At 35.5% G+C, this 7,455-nt stretch overlaps 1 pseudogene; it reads left to right on the top strand.

Annotated features, from left to right (window-relative positions):
- Nucleotides 1–322: 322 nt before the first annotated feature.
- Nucleotides 323–7,455, top strand: part of LOC122057146 — an 11,346-nt pseudogene continuing 4,213 nt past the window's right edge.

Here is a 7,455-nt window from a genome sequence, read left to right as displayed (position 1 = left end):
AAACCAAATCAATCGATGCGCCCTTATTGATTCATGTTATGATTTCACCAATTTTCACATCGAAATCTATGAAAGTACCAAATCAAAATCAATCCAACCCGATGGATTGACACCCCTACCCACATGTATGCTTTTACCGACCCAATCTTTAAGATCCAATTCTTCCAACCCTCTAGATATCATTCGACTAATAGCACACGTGAAAATACCCAATATGCATGGCACTATCTTTTGGTCGGTTAATTTTAAGGAGTGGATGTAAAACGTGAAAGAATAAATAAAAATGAAAAATTTATATAACCCATCAACAAAATCAACGAGAATGGTCAACTACTTCCTAATCGAAAGAAGGAAGAGAGAAGAGCGAACCAAGGATTGCAGGTTCCATGGCCTATGGGGCGAGGTTGCAGAGGATGGGGGTGGGACGGTGGTGTTCTACAGAGAAGAAGCAGCAGCAGGAGCAGTTGGATTGAATATTAAAGAAAGCTGCAGTCACAGAGCGTGGGGTGGGGCGATGATGTTCTGGGAGAAGAAGAAGAAGGGTTAAAAGAAAAAAAAGATTCTGAATACGATATTGGTTTATGGATCCAATCCAATACCGTTATGGTATCGATGCAAGGCCGATCCAGAATAATTTGATATCGATATCAATATGGACCTGATGGTGATATAGATGATTTAATATCCGAAATCAATGAGTTTATTGGGTCATGTTTTGGGTTAGGGTTTTGTGAGATTGAAGTTAAGTCAGAACACATTGAAATCGATAAAACATAAAATCAAACTTACAAAATCGGACCAAAACCAATATAACCCAAACCTAAAATTCATTAGAAAACATAAATGAATATATTTACGACCCTCTTTGATATCAATTTTCCTTTTTATTTTTGTTCATGAAAACAGTTTTGGTTGCATTTGGTATCATTTCTGGAGCTTGTTTCTATTTTAAAAAAAATTGATGAAACACAAAAACCTAAAATTGATCAAGAGTTATTTGTGTGTTTTAGCCAAAATTGATTTTTAGTTATTTTTACATTGGACTTTAATGAGCACATGCTTAAAGTCCCAATATAAAGGAATAAAGTAGTCATTTTCTTTCCAATTGGAAATTCAAACCCCTTTTCTCCTCTTCTTTAGCCCTAACTCCAAAGTGAGAAAGAGAGTTGTAAGGAAGATGAGTGATGTGAACATATTGTCACCCATTTTGCACATAGCGATACCAAATATTTTCTCACAAAAAACTATTTTTGTCAAGTAGTTACCAAACCATTTTTATGTTTTAATAAAAAATAATTTTCATTAATAATTTTTGTTAAATAGGTAAAAATAAAAATGAAAAATGATACCAAAGAGGACCAACATAATAAACCAATAAACAAATAAAACTAAATCAAAATCTAGTAGAAATCGATGCACCCTAAGGGTTTATATTTTGATTTCTCTTATTCTCACATTGAAATCGATAAAATCAAATCAAAATCAATCAAAGCGGATTGCCATATCAGAATAGCGCTATAATATCACCATAGCATTGTACCACCATAGCGCCGTAGCATCATAGAGCTATGATGATCTCTATAGCGGACGATTAATATCGGCACCCATTGGGGATGATACCGATTTTGTCAAAATTTATCCTTTTTTTTTTATTAATCTTTATTGTTACTGATCCTGTCATTGTCCTCTTTTTTAATAAAAATTAAAAAATTGAAATCCACAGATCGCCATTTAAAGGTATAGGGTCATTTAAATTGGGCGATTTGTTTCAGTATCAGTAAGGATAATATCGATATGATATCAGGCATGAGTACTAATTAAGAAGTCCAATAGGACTAAGGCCTCAATATTGAACCATTGGGTAGCGAAGGACTCTAGCTAAATCAAAGACCAAGATCCCCACCCCCCCCAAAAAAAAAAGGACCAAGAAATCACGATTGATCTCAAAATTGAATCAAAGTCGAGAGAAAAGATTCCTGACCATCGTTTTGGCTGATACAACCACTCTATTGTCCACTTCTAATAAAAGTGATTGACCAATTCTGCATAATCTTCTGAAATCGTATAATTGTCAAAAATGAGTGACTGTTCATAAAATATATATATATATATATATATATTTGGTATCGAATCAGTATCAGCTAAGATCGAAACTTATCTATTGTGCCGGATTAAAACCAAATAATCATAAATATTCAATTAAAAAAGGGAGAGGGATAGGAATGCTAGCAGGATACCAGGTATTAGGTATGCTAGCGAGTTGAGAACCGTTGGATTTAATTAATTTCATTTCAACCATTTGCATATAACTTTATAGGGGAGAGTGACCTGAGTCTGCTAAAATACACTGGTAAACCTGACAAATACTATACTATTGGTGTTGGGAGATCAAGACCAGCCCTTTCGATCCAGCGTTCCTCTCCATATCCACCCTCTCTCCTGCTCTCTCTCTCTCTCTCTCACCAAACCCTTGTGCATCGTCGGCTTCCTCGCAGTGGTCAAGACCAGCACTTGGCCACTGGTGTAAACACCACCCCTCTCCTACAACTCAGAATCTACCGCCAATCTCAAGTCGTCCCCTTTCCCTTTGTCGGCCCCGCCCTCTGCATCTCACGCCCATCCCCCTGTTCTCCTAATACAACTTGGTGTCCATTACTCTTTCAGGAATCCTGGGTAGTAGGTAATGTGGAACTTTAGTGGGTATTGTGAAACTGAAATCCTACTTCTCTGTAGATTATTTAGTTTTACTGATTACTCAGTATCTATCCCACCAAGGAAGAAGATAGAAATAAATTAGAAGAGAGAGAAAGAGAGTATGTTTGTCTAGGTAGGTTACAAAAGGCTTGTAACCCACTTTTAGTTACCTAAAAAGTCTTATACTATTATAGAAATGATTGGTTCAAGAAAATTCAAAAAGTAATTTCATGTGTTTATATTCCCAATAAAAACTTAAAAGTTGGTGCACCACTTTTTATGACAAAGTGTTTAAAAATGGTAGAAATGTAATTTTATCCTCAAATAGACCCATCACTACGTTTGGAATCTCAAATCTCAATTCCTTGTCTCTCTAAAGTCCAACATGGGCTTGAAAAAAAAAATTATACTAATAGTTGGGTGATTGGGTCTATTGCTTTGAGTAAGGGTGTCCATTTCTAGTCCAAGCGGGTTGGACTAATCAAGATAAACGTGAAACGAACCTTTATTGATTTGAGTTTTTATCAAATCGGTAAAAAATTGAATTGGACCAGATCAAGAGAATCGAAACCATAAAAGACCTTATAACAACTTAAAAAAATTACTAAAAGAGAACATATTACCTACAAGAGGCCATTAAGTCAACTCAATAAAAATCGAATCGGTCTAAATTGAAATTGAACTTTGATTTCAATTTGACCTAATACTAGATAAAATCTAGATCAAAGTGACTAAAATCGGAAATGGACCGAATCAATCACAAAAACCTTATAATCAGCCATTCTGAAACAGCCTGAATAGTTATTACTATGGTCAATTTGGATTGAAATTGGTTTATTCAACCAATGATTTTAAACTCGAAATTGAGTATCAAAACAATTCCTCTAGTGATTCCAATTCTAAATTAACCATTCTAGAACTGCCGGAGTTGGATAGTTCACAACGAATTATAATCCAAATCAACTAATACAAGAATTTTAACTCAAAATCAAAGAGTAAATTGGTCCCTAATGATTCCAGTCTAGATCATATCCGAATCAGTCACAAAAATGCTAGAATTGACACTAAATTCTAAAAACCAATAGCCTAATCCCAAAATCCTAGATATGCCATTCTATAATGATCATAATTGGGATTGATCCGAACTAGCCAAATCAACTAGGGATTTTAAAATTTGAATTGGAGATCGAACTGATCATGGTTTCAAGTATCAATCTGGGATTGGTCGTATCGGCTGAGACCGATCCTCGATCCGGATTGGTTATCTGGATTGTTTCAGGGTAAAATAGGTAAAAAGTAGTACCTTTTATAAAAATCAAGGGTAAATAGACTGATAACCACCGATCCCATCCGATCTAGATCGGTATAGAATCGACATCGACAGAGACCAATACTGATACTGTCCCCTACATCCTTAGAATTGATTCCTATAAATTTTGATCCAATCGAATCAAAATCGGATAAAAAGAACCATAGAATCACCCTCAAATCTTAAGACCCACGATTTAGTCCTATAAACCTTATAATCAATTTTAAACACAGAATCAAAGATCAAATTAGTAGCTGCCAATATCAATCCAAATCCAAATCAAATTGGAATTGACCAGAATCAATCCCAAAACCCTTATAATCAACCTATAAAATATATTATAATTACAAAATTTCACATGTCATCATTATAGTAGTACCAAGCCTACGATATTACTTTACGAAAAAAAAAAAAAGCATACAATATTGCCATATGTCATCTTTCTGGATTTTAACTTTCTTAAAAACACTAGCATGTTTAATACAATTGATTTCTTTGAAGAGAGAAAAAGAGACATGATTAGAACTATCTTACCCACCTCATCTCTAATGCACAACAATAGAAATTATTGCAATATAATTGATACATGAATTTCTGGGAAGAGGTTTTGTTTTCTAAATTTCAAAAAACAAAAATGAAGTCCACAAAAAGTTTTAAATCCTAAAACCCATAAAAGCATTGGACATGCCGAGAAGAAAGAGAGCCTTTACCTGACTCACTGGAGATGATCTTGCCAAACTTTATGCCATAAAAACCAAGAAAAGTAACAAAAAGACTCGCGAGGAAGAAGACGATCAGTTGGGGCGAGGGGTTGTTTGGGAAGAGTGTATTCATTCTCAAAATACCCCTCGTTTTGCCGTTTAAATCAAAGTAACGATTCAAAAAGTTGAGGTTGAATTTGTTTTTTAGACCTTAAAAGCAATCATAAAATGACAAAATAAATGGGACACAGTAATTTACTTTTTTGACCTTAAAAACAATCACAAAATGACAAAATAATGGAGACACAATAATTTACTTTTTTGACTTTAAAAGCAATCACAAAATGACAAAATAATGGAGACACAATAATTTAGGTTACAAGGTTTTTGTAACCGGGTAGGTTACATTTGGACATACCCTTTAATTTTACCGATCATGCAAGATCTATTACTCTACTTATCCCACCAAGGAAGAAGATAGAAAAGAAAAAGAGAGAGGGAGAGTTTTGAATATGTTCTTAGGGCTTAGAACAAAGATTGCGATGAAGAAGAAGACGACTGCAAGAAGAACCGGCCATTAGTCCGTCAGGATAGAGATCGATCAAATCAGTCCATTTGAAAGTTTTGAATCTGTTCTAAGGCCTTAAAGATTCAATTCATGAGTGAAAGTCGATCAAATCAGTCCATCTGGATAGAGATCGATCGATAAACTAATATCAAAATCCATTACCGACCTTCTCAAGCATTAATATTGATTTGAACAAAGAACCAAAATCACTTCAGAGAATTAAAAAAAGATAATCGAAATCCAAAGTCTAAACAGAAAATTTAAGTTTTTTCCGAACAACAGCAACCGGAATCCATGATGTTTTCTTTGAACGGCAGCAACAGCGGCAATCCAAGTTGTAGATGACCAGAGAAAGGGGTGAAGGGGCTCCATTGCTCATCCGTTGCTCTAGATGTGATGAAGAGAGAGAGGGAGAGAGATACTTAGTGGAGGCTGACATGTCAGGATTTTTTTTAGTAAAGGTGACATGTCAGATCAGAATATGTATAAAGTGATAAATCATGTCAGATTTGTAGAAACACAACCCTAAAATGATGCAGAAGATAATGAAAAAACAGAACAAATAATTCATACAGATTTACGAGGTTTGGTAAGGTTGCCTACGTCCTCGCTGAGATGAAATCCTATTTCACTATCATTGAAAAATAAGGTTACAACGCTCGTCCTCATACCTCTCAGTTTTGCTTGCATTATAGAGAAAGAAACCATCATTATGAATATATAGCGAAAAACCTTAATCCAAAAAAGTACAAAATTGCCCTCAAATAAAAAATAAAAGCAATGCATAACACTAATTTAATGTTTTATTAAATTGTCTGCAATTCTGATTTAAATGCCTCTTCACTGATTTAATGTTTTATTAGTTGTACCAGATCTGAACCATTGTATTGGTATCAATACACGTGTCACTGCCTGAAGGTGGTATTACACGGAATTGTACGAAATCGAAATTGCAGACGATTTCAACCCCTCCCTACCCACTCCCTACCCTTATCATGTTCATAACAACATGTTACTTGTTCTTCTAGGCTCTTGGCATGAGAGTGGCGTGACGAAAGAAAAAAGGTAAAACTAAGACATAACAAATTGCAAGCAACCTCAACTATGTGATGTAACTGATCACTACTACCCGACAAGCATAACTTTTCTTTCACAAGAGATGCACAACTAACAACACCCACCAAGCATCGAATACGGACTCCCTCCCCAGATCGGAAAGAATAGCCAACCCATTAGAAATCCGGAACCAATGCAAAATCCTGTTACGTGCATCAGTTGCTTCCTTCTATTAGCACACGTGAAAATACCCACTATCTTTTGGTCGGAGTGTGGATTCCAACCAAATGGGGCACCTATGCTCCCATCTTCTCTCTCTCTCTCATCATCATCATTTGTTTCTCTCTCCTCTTCCATCCTTTTCTTCTGTTAAAGTTGGTCTCTTTTTTGTTACTATTATTTAAAAAAAAAAAAGCCAAGGATGGTTTTAGGTATTGGTTAGGTACCGGCCAATCTGATACTAAAGTTAACCCGATATGAAATGGTAGACATCAGAACCTCTTCTTCTTTTAAAATTGGTGTGGGTATTGGTTGATTCTGAATACAAACAATACCAGTAAATACTAATACCAATCCGAAGCTCATTCGACTTAGATTTGATACTGACCCAGTTTGATATTGATACGAAACCAATATTGATCTCAGACTTGATTCAGACGATCCACTATGGCGCTACAACATTATGGTGATCTTCATAACGCGATGATGTGACCGTACAATGTTATTACGATAGGGCGATGTCCTAACGCTACAGCGATATGGCAATCAGCTATGCTGATATGGCAATAGCGTTGTAGCATCTTAGAGCTATGATAATAACTACAGCGTGGCGATTCATATCTATATCTGTTGGGGGCGATCCAAATAATGTCCTTCTCTTTAAGTTAAAAAAAAAGAAGAAAAGAATAGTGATCAGGAGATTGCCATGAATAGTGATCAGGTCGGGTTCTCCAAGAACATTGAAAATTCGTCTGAGAGTCGCTCTACTGATTGAAACACTTAGAGGAGCTCTCGTGTCAATCACTTTCATTCCCCTCATCAGGCCATCTATAGCACTTATAGCTACAACTCTAACTCGGTTATTTCCTAATAATTGTTGTACTTCACAAGTCACATTAATTTGCTGG

This window comes from Macadamia integrifolia, chromosome 1, assembly GCF_013358625.1.
Source record: "Macadamia integrifolia cultivar HAES 741 chromosome 1, SCU_Mint_v3, whole genome shotgun sequence".
Taxonomy (NCBI): Eukaryota; Viridiplantae; Streptophyta; class Magnoliopsida; order Proteales; family Proteaceae; genus Macadamia; species Macadamia integrifolia.
The sequence above is the reverse complement of the archived record's forward strand: the minus strand, read 5'-3'. Positions and strand labels throughout refer to the sequence as shown.